Source organism: Cyprinus carpio, chromosome B17, assembly GCF_018340385.1.
Source record: "Cyprinus carpio isolate SPL01 chromosome B17, ASM1834038v1, whole genome shotgun sequence".
Classification (NCBI taxonomy): domain Eukaryota; kingdom Metazoa; phylum Chordata; class Actinopteri; order Cypriniformes; family Cyprinidae; genus Cyprinus; species Cyprinus carpio.
In genome coordinates this window covers 8,638,224-8,661,614 of record NC_056613.1, presented here as the reverse complement: position 1 = coordinate 8,661,614, position 23,391 = coordinate 8,638,224, and the positions used below count along the sequence as shown (strand labels likewise).

The following is a 23,391-nucleotide window of genomic DNA, read 5'->3' as shown; positions in this document are numbered from 1 at the left end:
AGGAAATTATAAAACTATCATTCAAAATTTAGTATGTAAAAAAAATCAAAATCAAACGTCAAATTATTAATCACATCCAAAATAAAAGTTTGTTTACCTAATGTGTTTTGTGTAATGTGTTTCAGAAAAATTTTTTGTTTATATAAAAAAATGTATAAAAAAATATATGAATATAAATGTAGACGTAAAATTTTCAAAATACATACTGTATGTGTGTGCATATCTATATATATTATATATATATATATATATATATATATATATAGTCATAGATATATATACATAAATATATACAGAACACACATATAACATGCAAACAAAAACTTTTATTTTGGATGCAATTAATCGCAATTTTCCATTTGAATCATTTGACAGCACTAATATATAAATACATATATAAATAAATATCTTCAGCAAGGATGCATTAAATTGATCCAAAGTGACAGAAAAGACTTGTATGTTTTTTTACAAAAATAATGGCACACATTGAAATCACATTATAAAAATATATAGTTTTTTTTACTGTATTTTTAGACATTTTTAATAAATGCAGTCTTGGTGATCCTAACACATTAAAAAAAAAAAAAACTCCAACTGAAACTGGACATTTTTATATAAAGGTCGACACTGTTACTATGTATCTGGCACATTAAAATGAACTGATCCGTAAGGAATCTTGATTTATTCCTGTTGTATTATATTGACAATGTTGTATGTGTCTTCTTTCAATTCTTCTTACTTATTTGTATTATTATTTCTCTGTTTTTTTTGTGTCACTGCTGCTGTCAAAGTATGTTTAGTGTCATTGTTTATAATTTGCTTTAATGTATTATAAAAAAAGTAAAAAAAAAGTAAAAAAAAAAAAAAAAAAGCGCATATTTGTAAATAACAAACTTAAAGAGAGTATATAACAAATTATTGTGTGGACTTTGCTATTCGTAAAATGTATAAATTGGCACTTGAACGTTATACCTTCCTCCCTCCTATGTATCCACCAGCAGCACCGAAGCTCTTTGTGAAGGTGCCCATCATGACATCTACATCTTTGGGGTCCAATCCAAAATACTCCACCACCCCTCGACCGTTGGGTCCTAATGCCCCGATACTGTGAGCCTCATCCAGATAAAGATAGGCCTTGTACTTCTTTTTCAGGGCTATAACTTCTGGCAGCCGTATAATGGAGCCCTCCATACTGAGTAAATAACAGGTAAGAGTACATTAAACTTTGAAATGTGTGAGTATGACAATTCATTTGATCGTTAAACTGTCAAGAATGTACGTGATAACATGTTTCACACTTGTAGGAAAGTCACAGCAGTACAGAATGCACAATTGCAATAATGAAATAATTTTGAGGTAAACAAAAGAGTTTAATCACCTGGTAGATGCCCTCCACAAGAATGAGGAATTTTCTTCCAGGGTCGATGTGTTCTTAGGCTGACCATGAGCAATAGCGTCTCTGAGCAACTTCTCAAGGCTCTGCATATCTGCATTTAAGCAAATAAAATGTTTAACCCAGAGTAAAATAACTACATTTGACCCAAAGACTTTTTAAAATTTGTGTAAGACTTTATTCATAAAAAATAGAGATTAAATGGCATGATATTGGTGACATAAGCTACTGATGAATTGGTATTTTATTCATCAGCCATATGAAAACTCTGTGGTATTCTGGGGTCATAGTGTAGTAAAATGTTACTGTGTCCTTGGTCATAATTTAAGGAACCACAGCACATAAATTCAATACAAAGTGTCAGTGCAAGAACTGCTTTAAGCACTTCAGTAATAAGAATCAGAGTGCTGCTGAAGTTCCCCAATCTGACTCAAGGGTTTCAAGGACCATTACCTATTCACCTTAAGTTACTTTTATCAATTTACAAGCTCATTTATTAATCACTGACAGTCATCTGTCCAAATTGCCAATTTAAATGATTCACTTAGAATAACACAGCTGAAATGTGATGGAGAGCTGACCTTTCCAGTGATAAAATTTGTATTCATGGTGTTTGACTGGACATTAACCGAAATGGCATTCAGAAACAAGTCCAAAAACAATCCTGAATACAAATAGGTCAAATTCAGGACCTCAGCTTTAAGATTTTAACATGGGTCAAGGTCTGTCAATCTTCCACTCAAGCAGTTGCAGCATCATGCTTTGTGTGCACTGGAGCTGCACCAAATGTTCATTCTTTACCTTTGTGCTGTTTAACATCTGTGAACAAGGACTGAGAGTGTTAAGACATACAGATATGGTGATGATATGATAAGATAAGATATGTGCCTGTCAGTGTAAACTCACTATTGTGTTTAAAGACCCGGATGGTGGAGCCGGACAGCCGGCTCCCAGTACCAGAGAGGCATGGTTTTCAAACTCGTCACTGAGAATCCGACATCCCTGCAAACAGAACAAACCGTGTCAGGTCACTGTAAGCAAATGCCATTTATGTAATCAAAAATAATTGTTAAATATTTTAAAATGTCATTTATTCCTAAAGCAGCGATTACTCCATTCTTCATTTTGACAGATCCTTCAGAAATCATTCTAATATGCTGATTTGGTGCTCAAGTAACATTTCTTATTATTATCACAGTTGAAAACAGTTGTGATGCTTAATATTTTTGTGGAAACCATGATCCTATTTTATATTTATGATTTTTTTTGATCAACAAAAAGTCCAAAAGAACAGGATTTATTTGGAATTGAAATACAAAATTTAATGCATCCTTGCTTAATAAAAGTACTTCCTTACTGACTACGTTATTTGAATAGTAGTGTATATAAAAATGTGTATACTTTTTAATTAGCTTTTAAAATGATGCCTTTTAAAAATGTGAGTGAAAGCTTTTTTTTGCCGTTTCTTTTGTTCCGCTTTTTGTAATGCGTGACTTTCGCAATAACACACATCCTTTGAAATGAGTTTCGGTCATGCAAATCTGGAAAGTCAGGCATTTTAGTGCCAAATCACTAGGCCTGCAACAGGAAGTGAGGTTGGGAAATCTCTGTGGTGCACTTGCAGCTAAGCGCAATTTTCCTGTGGCGATTCAGTTATGCCTTATCAAGTGCATTCCATTGTGTGAGCTACACAAACTGTTTGAGTTGGAACCGGTGGTCTATCTGTACCATTACAGTAATCTCCTTCCTCTGCACTGGTGATAAAATATGACATATCCACCCAGTGTGCTTAACCAACAAAGGAAAACATTCACACACCAGAAACTTATGTATTAATTAAACAAGCACTGACAGGTCAAGGCGGGATCCGCCTGTGCTGACACTCCTATGAATTTTAGGAGTTGCCTGGGTGGTTCATCACAGCAAGAGATGGGACAGAGGAGCTGGCAAAGCAGGAGAGAGGATAGTGAGGAACACTCAACGGTCTAGTGCTTCAAACCTTGCCAGCTAACGCAGGAATGTTCATGGAGTTGGTTGCAAACCCCATGCCGAAAGCCATAGCCGACTCCACTCCCAGGAATGACGCCGCCAGTTTCTCCAACTCTTCATGCTTGTCGAGGTTGCCTAAGCAAATCACACAAATAAATCAGCTAATGCATGCAAACACTGACTTACTCTAAACAGTAGCTATGAGAAACACACCTGTGTGTATTTTCGAAAGTAAAATCCTAGAAAGCTCCCACATAAGCCCATAAAATAAACTAGATTCAAAGACAGCATGAAATGAAAAATTCAGTCTGTTTTCTAAATGCATATAATTGATCATTTGGTACAAACATTCATTCATGGTATATGTTTCACTTTTAAAAACAAATCTTCATCGAAATGTCATAAGAATCACTGAACCATTCAGTGAAAACGACAGACTACTTTTCATTTCTTTCATCCATCTTCATCCATTTGTTTAGTCCCCCTTAAAACCTGCCCCTTTCTTACAATCAACAGGAAGCTAGTATTCAAACTGATCTGCCTAAATCTAATCAACAAGCATTAGACCAAAACCAAGCCTCCCGCCCAGTGTTGCCAAGTCCACAGTTTTCTTGTGGAGTATGTTTACTGTTTTTTCATGTCCACAGGTTAAAGTGACCCAAGAACTTGATATTAATCCTCTGGAATGCAAATTTTACTAGAAGAACTCCTACAAAAAAAACTTGTATTTTTTTTACCCCCTGGAAAACGATTTTACCATGGGAGCACCCAAAAAACGCAATTGGACTAGTTTTGGGCTAGTTCGGAATAGCAATTGGATGGGTTTTGTTGTGAAAACCTGGCAACCCTGCTCCCGCCCTAAATTTTTTCTTGTTTTTCAATAATCTATTATACTTGGATGTAGGACTCGCAATACAAAAAGAAAAGATGTGTCACAATTCAGTTTCACTGCAAAACTTTTTTTTCATTCAAAAATATGCTGCCAATGTTGGAGACGGCCTGACAGCTTTCCCAATATTTTTCTAATATTATCTAACATCTAGCCAAAATACTTTAATTAGCATGCTTAGCTTCAGCTGTTACACAGTTTACCTGTTCGTATTATTTTATAAGAGATTTTGAAAACGTATAAATTTAAAATGTATACATTTTTACATTCCACTATCCTGCGTATCACAATTTTAAACACAATGTTATATGTTGTATGTGGTGTGTTTTGTGTGAATGTTAAATGCTTAAATATGCCTTATAGACATTTACATCCAAATATTTCCCAAAAATGTCCTCATAAGCGCTCACATCACCATTTCCTGTCTAGTGCTGGCCACGCCCCACCCCAAATTTCACCGTCACCTCTCCAGCAGCTGTGGCACAGACGCCTGTGTTCTCTGCAAAGCCCAGATAATTATACGAGCCAAGGTTTATCACATCCTTCACCACTCGCCCAGTGTACCTGAAAGAGCACAATACACTTGCGTAAGATTTCTTTTGAGCCAAAACTAATCCTTGACGACCCTATAATGGATTGTAAGTCTCATGTAACCTCGGTAACCTCATATTTCAGGTTATAAATCAAGTCGTTTCACTAGCAGCCTTCCTTTTGAAAGCTTATTGTACACTGGCTTGAAAGTGACCTTGATATTATAATCATTAGATTAATAAAACTCTCATCTTGGGAGGTAAAACAGTCAAAGACGTGATGTTTTTTTTCCTGTTCAGGTCCAAGTCGGCCTACTTACTCAAAGGTCCAGTTGTAATCATTGGAACTGCGCTCAACGAGGTCAAACGTGGCCCCAGGAACACTGCAAATGGGCCTGTTCCAGCTGTCCCGAATCCTCATGTATAAATTCCTTGTGTAGAAATTCCTCAAAGTCTTGATAAAGTGAAACAAAGTCCTGGAAAAACAAAAAAGAAAGAAAGAAAAAAGAACAGATTCACATACTTGATATTTTTGTTCACTACTTGAAAAACAGCTCATTTTGGTTTGTGTTACATTACATTGGGGTGACTAAGTTGACTTGGATTCAATATTTTAGGAAGAATAACATCCATAAAAGGCGTGTAGAAAAAACAAAGCTCAACCTTTCGGTGCCCTAAAGTACTTTACAGTAACGGTAAACTGCACAATATCCTTCCTCTGACAAAATAACCTCTTCCTCTCAAACGTACACCAATTAATTACTATAATGCTCTATGGAAATTACACCATTTTTTTTCAGGCATTCATAATTTAAAAACTGCTTACCTAATTTCTAATTTTTTATAATTTAATCTTTAAAAATGTTTCTTATAACATGAAACTTCCACCCCCCGGAAATTTTACAATGAACGACTTTATTTATTATAAAAAAAATTTCCTTTTTTACATTAAAATTAATACCCTAGTACCGTTCAAATTTTTGAGATCAGTAACATTTATGTTTTTGAAAGAAGTCTCTTATGCTTAACCAAAGCTGCATTAATTTAATAAAAACAGTAATATTGTAAAATATTATTACAATTAGGTTTTTCTATTTAAATATATTTTAAAATGTATTTCTTTCCTGCTGAATAAAAGTACTGTAATATTGTAAAATATTATTACAAAAAATTATAATTTATTATTTTTGTTTTGAAGTGTATTGGTTTGCTTTTTTCCACAATGCACACATGACAATGTTTACCTTCTGCTCTGCTCCCTCTCTTTCTCTGGCTATGTGGCACTCTTTTTTCTAATTTTCCACTCCCTCATGAAATCCCGCAGATATCCAAAGATCGTGAGGATGCCGTAGCCCATGTACGTGAGCAACGGCAACCACATGGGAGTTTCCTCAAAGGACTCGATGAACGGCCTGCTGTAAAGTTCTCCATTGCATGCAGCATGGTAAACCTGTAAAGCAATACACATTAAAAACACTGTAGTCATGGTCCCATCACATTGTGGTTACTGATTACAAGACGTGTAAAATTCAAACATCTGCAGAAACAACAGATTCCTTTTGGTTACTTTAACAGTTTCGTACAGAAACAGTGGCAAGCTTTATTCATGGACACTCTGCAAAAGTCAGATTAACTTGAACAGTTTCAGTTTGACCTTTCATTGTCAAAAACTCTGTTACTCATGGTAACCAAAGGATTACGCAAAAGTTTCAGGAGCAAACAGTCAAAGCAGTTCATTTAAAACCCTGTGATTTGCAGGCACATGTGACTAGTCATGCTCCACTAACAAATACCTCGGAGTCTAGCAACACTGACATCCACGTGAGCTGCAACCAGCTCCAAGACAGCAGCACAACTTTGCATTCAGTTGCAAGGCTGAAAGCACCTTCCAGAAAAAAGACTATGTGTGATAAAAGCTTTTCAAAACTTAGATGTGTGTGATATACATTTGTAAGCTGTTGCTGAACATTACAATGGAAAGTGAATCGGAGCAGAAGCTGAAAGAGCTGATAGGGCTCTACAAGACAGTTTAGTTGGATAAACAAAGAAGCTGTGACAATACCAAAGCACAGAATATCTTGGAATAGATGAAGCGGACCGATTTTCCCACTCTAAACACTTACAGTACAGGAGGCACATGACAGAAATTCCTAGAGCTTTAACTTGAATCATGAGTTGCTTACAATCACCCGCACAAGACACTGGTATGAGATCAAGATCTTGGCTTGACTTCCTCACTGCATTTGCCTATTTAGATATACGATCCATTGATAGATTTATCTATAAACATAAATGAAATAAAATATAGATGTTACTATTAATAATGTTTGAATATTACTAAAAATTTAAATAGGGATTAAAATTAAAACATGTTACTAAAACCCATATTATTATAAAGACTAATCAAATATAGGCTAAAAGTAGAATTTTATTACCTATATAGGGCTTTTTTGATCGATCTATATATCTATTTTCTATAACTTTAAAATAAAATATACTAATTACCTATTCCCTTTCCATGTGTAAATGAAAATATTCATATAAACTACATACAGATTATAAAATTATAATACACACTAATCCACATTCGAAAGTGGATCAAAACCTTTCATCAAAGTTGTCCTAAAAACCTAAACATAAATATATATATAAAATATAAATCTATACAAAGGGAGTATAACTATATTATGAGAAGAGGGCTAGTTTTCACACTTTTTGTCCATGAATTTTTATAATCCAGTTTCTCAACGCTGGTTTATATTTAAAAGTCCCCTGAAGTCAAGTTATTATGAAGACACTAAATATCTTGACTTGCTATTTTGATGCATTTTACTTACATTAATGCAAATGCAGCATAAGATTTTACTTATGGAAATATCCCATTAGCCAGATCATATTTTTGATGGCCAGGCTCATAAAACGATATTATCAGGAGAAAGTCTACATCTCATCTGGCTGTCAAACTTTCTTTTCCACATGTGACCATGCCATAAACAGCGAAACTGCATGTCATGCACTAACGGAGCACAACCCTGGCACACACAGTATTGAGAACAGCTGCTGTGTGTTACCATGCATCATTATTTTCATCGTGCAACACATTGCACAAGCAGATATTAAATATTAGCAATGCAGGACTCAAAGATCTCAATGCATGATCTGGCCTTACCTTGTCCTGCTTTTGATACTGATGATGGTGATGATGATGGTTCTTCACCATGCCATGTCTTCTTCCTGGTTTCACACCATTCGCTGCGTGACAATCCTCATTTTTATTCCCCGCGCGCCTCAGTCATACTTATCTAAGACTAAACAATCAAATGCATGAAGACGAAAAAGATGGAAATGATTCGGTGATCAGGGCGACGCGCGTCAACCGCTACCCCCGAAAAACCCACAAGCGAGTAAACCTAAATTTCCAGCCTCCGCATACCGGAAATTACTCCCCGTAGGTCGCGCCCCCAATCAGAACGCAGAGTTTGAGAAAATCGGGAGTGTGCTTGTGGAGCAAGGGGCGTGGTCCTCTCCTCCGCTCGCTTCCTCCTGCTGCTGCTGGGAGAAATGAACTCTAGTCACCTTTGTGTTTTTTCCACCTGTCTTGCCCTGCATAACTCGAATATTTGTCTGATCTCGCAGGCTGCAGATGATATCCTATCAATTATAAAAAATGTGTACAATCTAAGATAATACCTTTGGGCTTGGTTTTAAATTCAGGCAAACAAAAGCAGGAAGAGTAACGTGACAAGATTAACACATCCAACGATTGCCTCCATGTATTTCCTCTTTTCACATACACGTTTACAATATCACTATCAAGCCTACTTCTCCGTGCATAAGGCTAATTCCAAGTTAGATGGGTAAAAACTTTTTTGTTTTTTGTTTTACTGTTTATTTTTATAGTATACAGATTTATTTACATGTACATTATTATCATTTTAATACCAATTATAATTATAAATTAAACTGCATTACTAAAAATTAATTAAATATAAAATTATATATATATATATATCATATATATTATATATCATATAAAAAATATTAATATATATCTATATATATATATATATATATATAACAGAATTTAATAAAAACTGGGTCTGGGGCTAGTTTTCATATTTCTGGCTTTCAATCTTTAATTTCTCAAGGTAGGTTTTATTTTTGAAAGTCATTTCTTTGCATATATTAAAAACTCATTTCATTTAGACCTTTTATAATTTTTTAAACAATAGTTTGCATTACTTTTATTTCTGTTATTTTCGTTTCATGTTGAAGTTTTAGTTTTTTTTTTTTTTTTTTTGTTATTATTATTTTTATTAGTTTGTAAAAAAAAATGTATAACACAGTTTTTGTAATTTTTTATTTATTGTATTTTAGTTTAGTTTTAGATGTAGGTCTTTTTAGTACATCAAGTTAAATATAGATATTTTTATTTCAAGAAACTTTTTTTTTTTTTTAGTTTTTAGTTAACTACATAATTACATGGGGTAAGTTGTCATAATGTAAACTCTGGCATATTTTCAAGCTACAAGATATGATAAATAACATAAACCCAATTAGATACATAAATAAATATAAGTAAATTAAATTAAGGAAAAAAGCAGCATAATGCATAAAAGTTTCATTATTATTATTATTGTATTGTATTGGTTTAACCCACAACTTATTCCATAAATTATATTGATAATATTGGAATTTTAACTTTGGAAAACAGAATTTCACAAAATTATACTAATTTACAAATACAGACACATCACTGTTAAAGAAAACGGACATTTTTGTGTTACTGGACTTTTACACCTTTTAAATCAGTTTCTTCATACGAGAATAAATCCACTATTGCAACACAGGAAACGAATGAATAGTGCAAATAAATTAGAGACATTTTTTATTGCATTTACACCATTACAGTTAAGCATACAGTTGTATTTTATCCAAAGCGCACTTGAGACAGTTACACTCACTCTGCTATAGGGTGGAGTAAACACTGTTGGCCAGTTGGGTGTCGTCTCTTACATCACCAGTCTCTTGCGGTTTGTCCTAGGTAGGAAGTATAGGAAATTTTGCGCCACAATCAGCGCGTGGTTGTTGTGGTTGCACATCTCAGACTACACCCTGTGTCTTCTGCAGAGGGAAAAGCTTGGGAACGCCCTCTCCCAACTACACTTAAGACATAAATGATTTTTTAAAAGGCCCTTCCCTCTGTTTTCTAAGAAATGCACAATCAATGTCACTTGTTGAACTTAAAGGCATATAAATAATGGATTATAAAACACAATCGCTGCTGCACAGCAAGATAAGGTTGTATTGTCTTCACTCATTAAACAATAACTGCCATTTTCGGTTCAGAACAAGACTGTAGAAAGACATTAACCCCCTGCATAGGAGATTGTGACATGGGCTATGACATGAAATGAAATATCAGGGAAAAATATGAGTGCACAAGTTCAAAGTAAAGCCTCATGGATAGTCCTAACTGGATCATGCACTTGAGGTCATTACTCTGCGATAAAACATTCTGTGAGTTTTCAAGGAACAACAGGCAGAACTGTAATCACCATTGACATTGAGTGGGACGTGGTGCGTTCAAATAATCACATTAAGTGGTCGACAGAGGAAGATGCCGTTTTTTTTTTGGAAAATTATTACGTTTTTGAATTTCCCCCAGCCTTGAATAATGATACAAGTGAATAAAAGGACTAATTTAGATAACAATAAGAGCAAATTTCCGTTACATGCAATGTCTAATTATTTGGGCATATTATTATCGGGAAGAAATTAGCCGGCAGCATAATGATCAGTATATCCGTGAAAAAGGTAAAAAAATAAAATATGCATAAAAAAAAATCAAATGTGTGTGTTGTGTGTGTGAGGTGTGTGTGTGGTGTTAGTATATGGGGGGGATAGTATATATGATCTAGTATATAGGCAGGTAATAGGGCGATATCATATATATTATAGGGTCGATATATATTATATATATATATTATATATAATATAATAAAAACCCATGTGTTATTTTCTATACCATTTGATTATATATATTTTTAGCTGGTTTATACACGTCAATTTTATTTTTATAGACACCGTTATGTGTACGTTGTTTTCAGAAACTAACCATTACGCTGCAGGTAACAGTTTGAATATGGTTTTTCTCATATAACATTTTATTTTTTATTTTTAAAATATAAATTAGTAAAAATAATGTTCTCTCTCTCTCTCTCTCTCTCTCTCTCTCTATATATATATATATATACATTAGTGCTGTCAAACGATTACGCACATACAAAATAAAAGTTTTTGTTTGCATAATATATATGTATGTATGACTGCAGGTTATTTATTATGTATATAATAAATACACACATACAATATATATTTAGGAAAATAATTTAACATGTACTGTATATGATTAGGTTAATTTTCGATTTAGATTCAATTACTATTATTATATTTATATTATATATAAACATATTTAATATATAAACAACCTATTTTTCTTATATATATGCATGTGTTTGCATCTATATAGTATATCTTATATATAGTTATATATATATATAATATGTTATATATATATGTTATATATAAAATACATCATTAATCTAACAAAGAGGCAACTTTTTTTGCGTTTTTATTTGATTGTTTATAAGAAAGAAAGAAAGAAAGAAAGACAGAGAAGAAAGGAACGAGCAAGAAACGATTCCCCATAAAGAAATAAAAAAAACAATGATTTTAGGGAAAATCAAGGATAGCTAGTGCATAGAGTGGATTGTTTATTTTTTGTTAACCCGAAGCTGTCCAACACCCACCACATATCCACAAATCAGTTTTATCTCGAAATCCTCTCTTAATGTTCTTCTGTTTCAGCATACGAATGCTATTCTTAACTCTCCCCTTCCACAGACAGACTAGGATTTCTAACAGCCCCACCAAAGAAAATCTTTGACAGAGAAAACATTATACACAAAGCCCTTTATCTCTGCTCTCCCTCGACTTTTCCGACAGAAGCCGCTCCTGTGTTTTTAATTAAGAAAAAAAAGAAAACAATAAAGGAAAGAACCTGTAGAAAATAGCAGTTGACCCCAAGCTTATTTACGAGCGCTAAAAACACTCGTTTTCCCCCACGTCATCTTCTTGCTGCATGACTTTTCACACACACTGATTCCTGGCAACTGTGGTTGTAGTATAACGGTTTGGGGTAGAATTGTCACTCATCGGTAGATTGGTTGTTCAGTGCTGCTAACGTGACCAAAGTGATCGGAGACCGAGATCTCGCCACCTAATTATGGAGCCTCTTTGCCCGACGTGCATCTGGAAGGTGAGTGAATAAAGAGCGGAATGCAGCTGAGGGAGATAAAAGCGGTTCTGGGGAGGGGGGTTGCAGAGGCAGGGCAGGGGGTACCACCGCAGTTTCTATATCTCTCTCTGCCTGCTTAGACATGTCATGTTTGCCTACTGTCGCGGTCTGAATGCATTGGGAGTGAAGTGGAAAAGTGAGTGGGAGGGAGAAGGAGGAGGAGAAGGTATACTGAGTAAAGGTAGCCATTTTCTTAAAGACACGTCGCAGTGCAGATGAGGAAATTAAAAAGGGGTTTCTGTCTGAAACTTCTCACGTTTATATGGACAAATTCAGGTTTATCACCTGTCACTGTCCATAATAACTCATCAATCCAGCTGCAGTGTCATTCATAGAGTGGTAATTCAACTGAGGTCACCTTTTCAATACACTCGTCTCATGTCAGGTACCATCTGAAGTAAAAAACGCGAGCCAATCTTAGGCTCATTTGTGTGAGAAACAAGTTCATGGGATTGTTAAATAAAATTGTAACATTTTATTGTTTTATTCTTAATGACTGTAAATCGTTAAGAATAGATACTCATTAGTCCCACATGGGACAAAAAAAAAAAAAAAAAATATATAGATATATATATATAATATATACTATATATATATATATATATATTAGCCACAATATACTCAAATTACCATGTTATTACACTGTATAACAGCATGGCGTAAATGTATATATAAATGTATATATATCTAGATATATATATATATATATATAATATATATATATATATATATATATATATAAGCGCTGTCCAAATGATTACTTGTGATAATCGCAGCTGGATTAAGTGTGTGTGACTGTGTATATTTATTATGTATATACGTATAAATACACACTCATACGTAGTATATTTTTGAAAATATTTACATATATCTTATATTACTAATTCATATAATTTTATATATATCATATAAATATATTTAATATATAAATGCTACACGCATTACGATGACCCTTTCTTTAAATATATAACATGCATGGTGTGTGAATTATATATACATTATAAATATACGAGTACACACACATATACTATGTAAACAAAAACTTATTTGATGCAATTAATCACGATTTTACACGTTTGACAGCAATATATATTATATTAATGTAATAGATATTAAAAAAAAAAACCTATAGCTAGATAGATAGATAATGTACATTTATGATGTAACATTTACTGTTATATATGGACATATAGATACATAAATAAAAATGTCATCAAATATCATATATATAGATCTATGACAAAAACACTATCTATATATATATATTATATATATATATCTATATTATCTAAATATATATATATATATATATATATTAAAATACTGCAAAAAAATTAAAACAATACAACAAACCGTATTATAATATACTTAAATGATTATACTATACTTTCCAAATTATATTATTTTTAATATAAATTGTATAAAAAGCCCTTTATCAGAGGGCCACAGAGGACTGAGGAAGAAAGTACACTAGCAAATTGAAGGTGTACCTGATAATATCTTATTATCCATTTTACAGTAGAGTAAATATTAGGGATTAGTCCATTTTCAAACCTTTTCAGTTAGCGCACAGACAATTTGACGTATGTCATATGGATGATGAGTATTCACTACACGTAGAAACCCCGTTATCAACCCCCCTCCTGCCGCTCTGGGGGATAACACACGTGATGCAGAAAAAGGCCTACATTACATAATGCTTGGATTAGGGTTTGTGTTTAATCCCTAAGAAAAGTACAATAGCAAATTGAAGTATGCTATGTCTAAATATTACATTTTACATATATAAATATTAGGGGATTGTACCATTTTACCCACAATTGTCAGTTAGCTGCACAATTTGAAGTATGATAATGAAGGCAAGGAAAAGTTATGCACCTAAATTTAATGCTTTTGGATCAAGGGTTTGTTTAAATCCCACCCCATCTATTTTAAATGGTTAATAGGATGGATCTGGCAAGCAACTACTAATACAATTTGACCCCTAGAATATGTTGGCCTGTTGATTTACAAGTTATGTGTAGCTACACATCCGTGTGACATAAATATGGGAGATAGGCTGTTCCACACGGATGATGTTGAATGCCAGAAACATGTTCATCTGGCTAATGATGAGTATTCAACCTTACAGTGAAAACCCCCGGTATCAACCCCCTCACTGCGCATCTCTGGGATAACCACACGTGCACCAGAAAAAAATGGCTACATTAAAACCACGTTCCGAAACCTACTACACCAAGAATGGAGAATTCACTGAAACCTGATGGCAGAAATGAGGACTGAAATCTAGACAGCTCTAAGCGCTTCATACAATTGGATTCTCCTCTCTCCCACCCGTCAGATCCTTCTGGTCTTTGCTACCAGGGGAAGGAAAGAAAGAAGCTGGAAACCGCGTTTAGCAGATACAACACTGTAAGTCACGCTGACTAAGCTGCTGCTGGAAGGTGTTTTGGGAATTCCCCAAAACCCATGTACATTGTACCAGCTTTCATTTCCTGCTGGTTTATCCTGGTTGGACTTTAGAAACATTGGGAAGGGAACTTCTCTCTTCCTTTATCCAGATGATGAAACACAGGGCTCTGTACAAACACAAATCCATTAATGACGGGTAGCATCTGGAGCATATATGTTTGTATAATAAACAGAAAAAATAATTACAAAAAAAGTTAGAATATTTTTTTTTTATAAAAGAAATAAGTGTTTAATATATATCATATATATATATATACTATATATATAATTAGATATTAATTATATATATATATTATATATATATATATATATAGTATATATATTATATTACATGTTTCTTTATAAAAAAAAAATATATTCATCATGTTATGAATGTTTGAAATGTTGTAAAAGTTGTACATTATTGGAATAAGTTTATTTTTTCACATACAGTACATGCCTATAGTTATTAAATTACACACACACAAAATTACAGCATATTTTCAGTAAAAATATATTTACAAAATTATTAAAATATGTCTAACAAAAATACAGTATGGACAAAAAAACATTTGATAATGGAGCAAGAAAAATAAAAATATTATCAGAAATTGTCTCATTATGCTTTTTCAGTAAATTTATCTTGTTTTTTTTTTTTTTCCAGGTCATTTTTAAATATACTTTCATATATAGGGGAAACACGCGACAATACGACAATAATATTAATTAAGAAAATTATTTTTTATAATAAGTTTTATTTATTTTACAATGATGTCTGAAGATTGAATCAATTGAACATTTTTCATTAGTGTTTGCGAATTTTAGATTTTATCATTTCTTCCTTTCTGCATGATGATAGCACGTTTCTTCCAGCCTCGTTTTTAGATAATTTTAAACTTGTATGCAATGGTGTTTGGTACAGAAAATAGTTAATTATCACAAATATTATGCAGCGGCATTTTTGGGCCCTGTTTTGATTGGAAATATCAACTGCAAAAAACAGGTTTATTGTGTAGAGCAACTCATAGTATCTATCTGAATTAAGTGTTAACTCTTCCACCACTGTTCCCTGCTATCAGATTCTGAACATGTGTGTAAAACATGTTTGCTTAAGCGGTGTCGCAGGGCACAACAAGCCCAGAGAGCAACTGCTAGATTTCTCGTAAATGTCATTTAGGGGACGCTAATGGACCACAGTGCAGCGCATGGGTAAATATGAGGCTATTTAAAAAAGAAATGCAATGTGTACAGATATTTTTATTCATTTAAACTATACGAAAACTTTTTAAATAAAATTACAGTTTTTAAGATTTAACGATTTTTTTCACGCTGTCACAGAAAAACATTCTAAGTTGTATGAATACATATTTAATCAGCCAATAGAGCAAAAAAATATTGTATAAAACTTCTCTGTAAAATGTTTTTATCGGAGTCAAAAAACATGAAAATGTGCTTCATGTGATAATATCTAAAATAATTCGATTTATTGAAGTGCAAAATGTTTTAACATTGTTTAAAACCAAAAAAAATACTTGTTTTCAAGGTATGCTATTTCTGTCATCTCATAATAGATGATCCAAACCATCTTATTTTTTCCATACATAACATATGTTTCCTTTCACGAGGTTGGCAACTTATAACCCTTTGTTCTTTATCTTTATCTACTTTTGCCCTTTTTATCTAAAGAGCTGTTATGACCAAATAATTGAAAAGGTACATAGTTCACATCGCAAATGCTAACATCTGCCATCCACGCTGCATACAACGAGGCATCTATAAGTGTTCCTGAAGAAACTAACATTACTCTCTGCGTCTCTAACTGTACCCAGTTACAGGGGCCTCTGGGACAATTTCACAGAGCTTGGCTACTCAGCCAGATAGAGTTGCCATGGGAGCCAGGTGCTGATTTGAAAAAGAAAAATTACAGGATGCCAAAATGGAAAGAGGGAGATGGAGACAGAGAAAATAAAGAGCATTTTGCTCTTCAACATGGCAAGCGTATTCGAGAAAAATGTAAAACAATTGTCTTTTCACCTTTAGCTGAAGTCTGAGCTATCATAGTTACGTACATAGCCCAAAACCACCCACTTCCTAAGACGCAGGATAATTTTCAGACATGGAACTGTGAAATTTAAAGGAAACTTAAATTAGTGAACTGACAGGCTTTTACCATATACGTATATATGTATGTTGTTTATGTAGTGAAAAGGCTAAAAAAATAACCCAAAAGTTAAATGATAGTATCTTAATATCTTTGTATTGTAGTTGGAACTAGAAATCAATTATTTGTGCAAATTAGTGTATATTTTTCACATCTAACAAAGAATCTTTGACAGTTTTTTTTTATTATTTAGTTTATTACAGTTTGTTTGACACATTTTTCTAAGCATCCACCTTTGGACACATGTGAGGAAATTTGGACGGTGGATAATTACACCAGGACGTAGTCACTATGGTATTGCCTAAGGAAATACCTTTGGAGTAAATACCTTGGAACATAAAATTTAGGACCAATGGTATACACTTTTAAAGTAAGATGGGATAATATGTTAAAAAAAAAACCTTGGGTCAACACCAGTATGTGCTTGGTTATATGTTTTGTAGGTTTGGAATTACCATGGTAAATTTGAGTACTATTTTATTTTTGATTTTTTTATGTACCACAGTATTCACAATCGGTAAAGCGACATTTCCGCAGAAGCTATGATATCATCATGGTATGAATTGTTTTTTTTAAAAACGTGGCTATTGCTGATGGTAAAAAAAAAAAAAAAAAAAAAAAAAAAAAAAAAAAAAACAGTAACACCATACATGCGTTTTGGGGACTTTATTTGGTGGTTGGAATACTGTGTAAATATCATAAATACCATGGTGTTTAATATGATTAAACGACCATGGTTAGCACAATGGTTTCTTTTGTGATCAGTAAAATCCATGATAAGGAATTGATTACCATATCATCATTCTCTGGGTACCATAAGTATCCTCCAAGATTGACTCGAATCTGAGCGAAACTGAATTTTTGGAGGTTGGTTAAGGTGACTAGCCTCGAACACGAATAGAATGCGGCACATGTAGACACAACTGCGGAGCTTTGATTGTTAAATGGCTACCTTTGCACTGAGAGCAAGAGCGGACACACACAACCACACACACACACACACGGGTGCAAGTCCGACCACCACCTCACCGCTGACCATACCATCGAACTATGTGACCGGTAATGCATAACAGCGTATGAAACGGCAGCGAGCTGTGAGAACCCAGCTCCTACGAAATCATTGCCACATCCACATTACCATGGCATGAACGGGTGGCAGGCCGATTACAAACAATGCTCTGCGCAATAACAACATAATGGGCCATAATCAACACACCGGGAGACAGGGGCTCTGCATGCTAGAATGGAAAGTCGCACCAGACCCCAGTAACAACGGCAGCTGGTACGTCCTCAGTCATGCTCCGCAGTGTGTGTCGACATTTGCTCAAGCCTAAAGTCTGTGGATTTTATGACAGAACGCAAACTTGAAGGAGAGATACTGATAAAGAGAGCGCAGAGAGCGAAGATCAGCGAGACACACTGAGAACGAATAGCACGTAAGAAAGTAATTCGACTGTTGGACCTCTACAAGGTCTACTGTACATGAAAAAACCACCGGGTTGCGGCGATGATAAAGAAAAAACACAATTTATTTTCTCAAAAACTGAATGAGAATACACTAGTGAGAAGGATTGGATATGCAAGTTTATAATCTCAGTGAAACTTCTCGGTATCTGTATGTACTGTTAATAATATATAAAAGAAACAATATTTTTGCCTATATGATATATATATATTATATTTAGTTATAGATAGATATAATCTAATATTATGAAGTTATATATTACATCATATAATTTGATCTATATATCTGTCAAACGACACTTAATACACACATCCACAATAAAATAGGTGTTTTGTTGTGCAAGCGAGTACATACATTATATTTATGTCCTACTGTGTTTATTATATAAATACACAGTACAGTATATTTTTACATGTATTAACAATTTAGATATTTTATATTATTATGTTTTCCTATTATATCTAAATATATTTATATATGAACAATAGCATATGTTTTCCCTTAAATTAACAATGCCATGTTGTTGTGATTTTATATATTACAATAAGTAGTGACCACATTGTAGCGACACTGAACGTATTATGTGTAAACATAAAACTTTTATTTTTGATGTGAATAAATCACAATTAATTGTTTGACTACTTTTTAATATATATATTATATATATATATATATATATATATATATATATATATACACACACAACAATAGTGTATTTTTAGATTATTTAGAATTATAAATAGAGAACAATTCAAAAACTGCTAGTTTAATGTAATAGCAGGCGATGTGTGGAAGACATTGAATACTCACTAGCAACTCACATCGCTAACACCAACATAGCATCGCATGGCACGTGAAGTTACTGCATAGAACAGCATCTCCATAAAAAATTCTACAGAATTAAACAGTTAACTCAACATTTTATGGGCTGTGTTTTTGCATCATAACTGAGAACACACGGAAGACAGATTGAAAGGGTGAACAAGATCAGTATGTGATATGTGTCAGATTCCAACCCAGCCGCTCTAATGAAACATAACTGCTCACTGTGTTGAAAAGATACTAACCACTGTGAACAGCGAGCATGGCCAACTAAATATCCAAACATCTTTTGTAACCAATGATAGTTTCACAAAAACAAACTCTATAAGATTCAAGCGGTGATTTATACATAAGCAAGCAAAACTGTATTTATGGCCCCCCTCTGTCCGCAGCACTCAGAGTTTTTGGGGTATATTCCAACTTTGTACTTTGAACATTATCGTTGGTGTTCTTGGAGGACTAGGAAATAAAAACGAGAACACATGTCTAGTACGTCTACAGCATCAGCGTCGCTCCATGAGGGACAGCACCAAGCGCGTAGCCTCACAGTTACTCTGGCACCAACGGGAGAAGAGTGTGTGTGTTTGTGTGTCGTGTGTGTGTGAGGACAATAACACGTCTTGCGGACGCCCATACTCAGTATCCTGTCTATTTTCCCCTCACAATCAAAGCAAAAGAACAAAGGCCCGAAAAAAAAAAACTAAAGATAACAACTCCACAGACCTGTACAGACCATTGACGTAGAGTTGAACTTTGAAAGGCTTAAATTGTGTTGGAAAGTAGCACTCAGTGACATTTCAAACCACCTCGGTTGAGTATGACGGTACTCTGTAAAGCTTTAATGGCAAAAAAAAGAAATATACACCTAAGCTTGTACCTGCACAAAATAATAAAAATTGCACTGTGTCTATTTATTATGGTACAGTATATATAAATACAACACATACAGTATACGTTATGTTTTTGGGAAAACAGCACACATTTGCACCCATAAAACTTGAACCATTCACAATTGACAGAACCATTTAAATTTCACTTGCCCTCTTAATTGAAGATTTAAGTTTGAATTAATTGTGCATTCACGGCTTATTCTGCCACCTCATGAACAGCTAATATAACAGGCTGCACAGTGTTTTCACTTTGGTGGAATGGAACGTCTAAAATCCCACTTCCATTTGAGCAGACACTTCAGATCCGCGCAGCTCGCCTCCTGACTAACCACAATGGTGAAATGTTGTCTCCCTGAACGGCTCATCTCACAGGACTCCAACCAGCTGTCCTGACAAGCTCTGGGTCTCTCTTTAAACCACAAAGAAAGGGCACAAGCTAAGCATGCTAATGGGTGTGGAAACCCCACAACCAGCAGTCAGTGAGGGTAGACAATATCATAGACACATTGCAGTCAATTTTTTTTTTGGCGGTGAGAAACTCAACAACTTTATCTAGATGTAAAGGATACTATGAAATCAAGTTCAGAATGAGTACTGGTCTGAATTTCTGTGCTCAGTGTTTAGGAACGAGTGTTTATTTTGGTTAAATGATCATGTATGAATTCACTAGGGATTGTTTCTACGAAGAGATTGATGTTTCCAGAAACACCGCCCTGCATCTCAATGCATCTTCTGTAGTAATTATATTGGTAATGGCCGTTATTTTAAAAAATGACACCACAAATGCAATTTTAAGCCCCAACCTTGCAAAGCTAATGTTTGTTTAATTAGCCCACAAAATGAGGGCTTTTGAAGGTAAAACCACATTTTCTCGTTTGTCTTGGAGGATAATTCAGCTTTTACTCAGGCAGATTTTAGGCACCTAGAAAGATGTGAACTTGATTGTGTGGCCCCTAAAAGAGGACTGTGGTGGTACCACACAGTAATACTCAAATCACGCTAATTACTCATATACCGCATGTGCATCACCACAAACAAAAAAGTAAACAAATTAAAAATAAATAAGTAAGTAAGTTTAAAGTTCAGGACATGTTAGGCTTAACAAAATAGAAAGTACAAAATATAATAATAAGTAAAAAACTAATAAATACCGTGCATTGTCGAATATTCACAAATATATTTTTATGCAGCTCTTATATGTATTACTATTATATTAAAATTTTATTATATTAAAATGTTATATAATATATTAATTTACCTTATATAGAAACAAATATATAAAAAAGAAAAAGTTTGAACCTTTGATCCAATTTCCAAATGTCACTATAGTATATATAAAGAATTAATTTTATATATATATATATATATATATATATCTATATATATATATAGATATATATATATATATATAGATGATATATATATAGATGCTTTATGCATTTAACAAATTCTATATTATATAGAATAGTTTTAGGCTATATAAATATTGTATACACATATTTGAAGTTAAAAAATAGTAAATATATTAATATTTTATAAATACAAATTATTTATATTGTTTATTATCACTAGGCCTATATTATCTATATTATAATAATTTTAAATACAAATGTACATAGAAATATAATATTGAAGAAGTTATAATATAATATTAAATAGTTTTTACCACACTCAACCGTATACAACCATACTATATCAGGAATTTACTTAAAGTTTTCATATTTCTGTCCATAGGGTTCACCCCTGGAAAGGTAAAACACTGCAGGACGATCTTCCACAATAGATAAAGTTGTTCCATGCTAATGGGATTAGATTGTAATGTAAATGCAATGCTCCATCTCGCTCAGTGATGGATGATGCCGTGACCGACTTTGCTGTAAATTTTGTGTTGCGTTAAAGTAACGCACCACGCGCTCGTTCTTTCAGCCGCGGGATCGAGGGCCGAACGGTTCTCTCGCACTCCTGCACCCGCCGCCGGTAACCTGCCAGTGACTGGCAATGACAGCGTAATGGAGGGACGATGGAAAACGGAAGGGCAACACATAACAGGACAGAAACACAGTGCCAGCAGGAAGAGCAGATAAAGTGGCCGCAATAAAAATTATATGAACTACCTACACCATCCTGACAGCGTCTAATTTGACCTGAGAGTCCAGGGCCTTTCTGCTGGCGTTGAATGGATGGGGTACAGAAGCCGTCAGGTTGTTCGTGGAGGTGCTTTGAAGAGGAAAGTCTCCTCATCTTCACTAGTAGATACAAGCTCTCTTCTACATACTTGATGCTTCTCCGGGGTTGTGGGCGTTTGCACATCATTTTACGTAATGTCATGTTTAATATGTCCTTTTGACTTATTTTTGGAAACTTGAGAATTTCACTTATTGAACACTGCAGCTTAGCTACATCTTTAATGTGAGCAGGGGGAAATTCCAGTTGAAGACAATTGAATTGAAATACTTTCTCATTTGCTGTATTCTAGAGGAACTTGGGTGAACCAACCAATAGGATAATCACATTCCACGCCTCCGCGGTAAGGGCGGACAATTGATTTGCTTAATGTGCGAGGCGTTTGTTTGTGTGGGCTTTCTTAAATGTGCCGGTGTATCAGCCAAGTGAAAACTAATTACTTCTTTTGCCTGCTGCCTCCCCACAGTTATACAATAAGCAAAAAACAGGAGGGTAATTAATCCAGCGCTGTACTCACACAAAGATACAGTTCCGGCGTCTCAGAAGGACAGTTGGATTAATAATAAAGGAATTGTTTATCGATTACAAAGACCTGAAATAGACATGCAGGGGAATAGGAGCAGGATGTAGTAAACACTGGTGTAGGCTACTGAACAAACTAAAGGGTTTAAAGGATATAGCCTGCCTGTAGATCTACACTACCGCTCAAAGTTTAGGATCCTTTGAGAGAAGTCTTTATTCTAATAAACACTGTAAAAACAGAAATAAATACACAAAGATTGTAGGCCCACTTATTCCTGTCATGCAAAGTTAAATTTCAGCTGGCCATTACCCTTATCTTCAGTGTCTCTTGACTCTTTAGAATTGCTGATTTGGTATTACTTATTAATGGTGAAACAGTTGTGCTGTTTTGTGTAACATTATAAATATCTTACAGTCGTTTGGATCAATTTCAAAAAGTCCTTGTTGAATAAAAATCTTACCAATATCTAAAATTAAAATTATTTTTAAACAAAAAAAATCTAAGCAAAAATCTTGCTGACACCAAATGTTTGATAGATATGTACATTTTTAAGTTAAAGGTTGAGACTTTGTTATACACTGATTATATTCTTGAAAGAATTATATTAAAAAAAATAAGAATTTCTTTACCACAAAATATCTTGATTATTTCCATCTGACAGCATATCACCACAGTGTCTTTTTGTATGGATTAAATTACCACAGTACTGTATGTTTTTTTTTTTTTTTTTTTTT

General features: G+C 33.9%; 2 protein-coding genes and 1 pseudogene across 4 annotated transcripts in view; 1 reads left to right on the top strand and 2 right to left on the bottom strand.

The window, feature by feature from the left end:
* The window catches only part of LOC122140127 (HHIP-like protein 1), a 351,574-nt gene that overhangs the window by 54,325 nt on the left and 273,858 nt on the right, over positions 1-23,391 (top strand). The gene's annotated exons all lie outside the window — the stretch shown is intronic.
* LOC109108078 (B-cell lymphoma/leukemia 11B-like) overlaps positions 1-23,391 on the bottom strand; it is a 392,484-nt gene that overhangs the window by 182,931 nt on the left and 186,162 nt on the right. The window lies entirely within an intron of this gene.
* Positions 5,118-8,079, bottom strand: LOC122140129 (annotated as a pseudogene).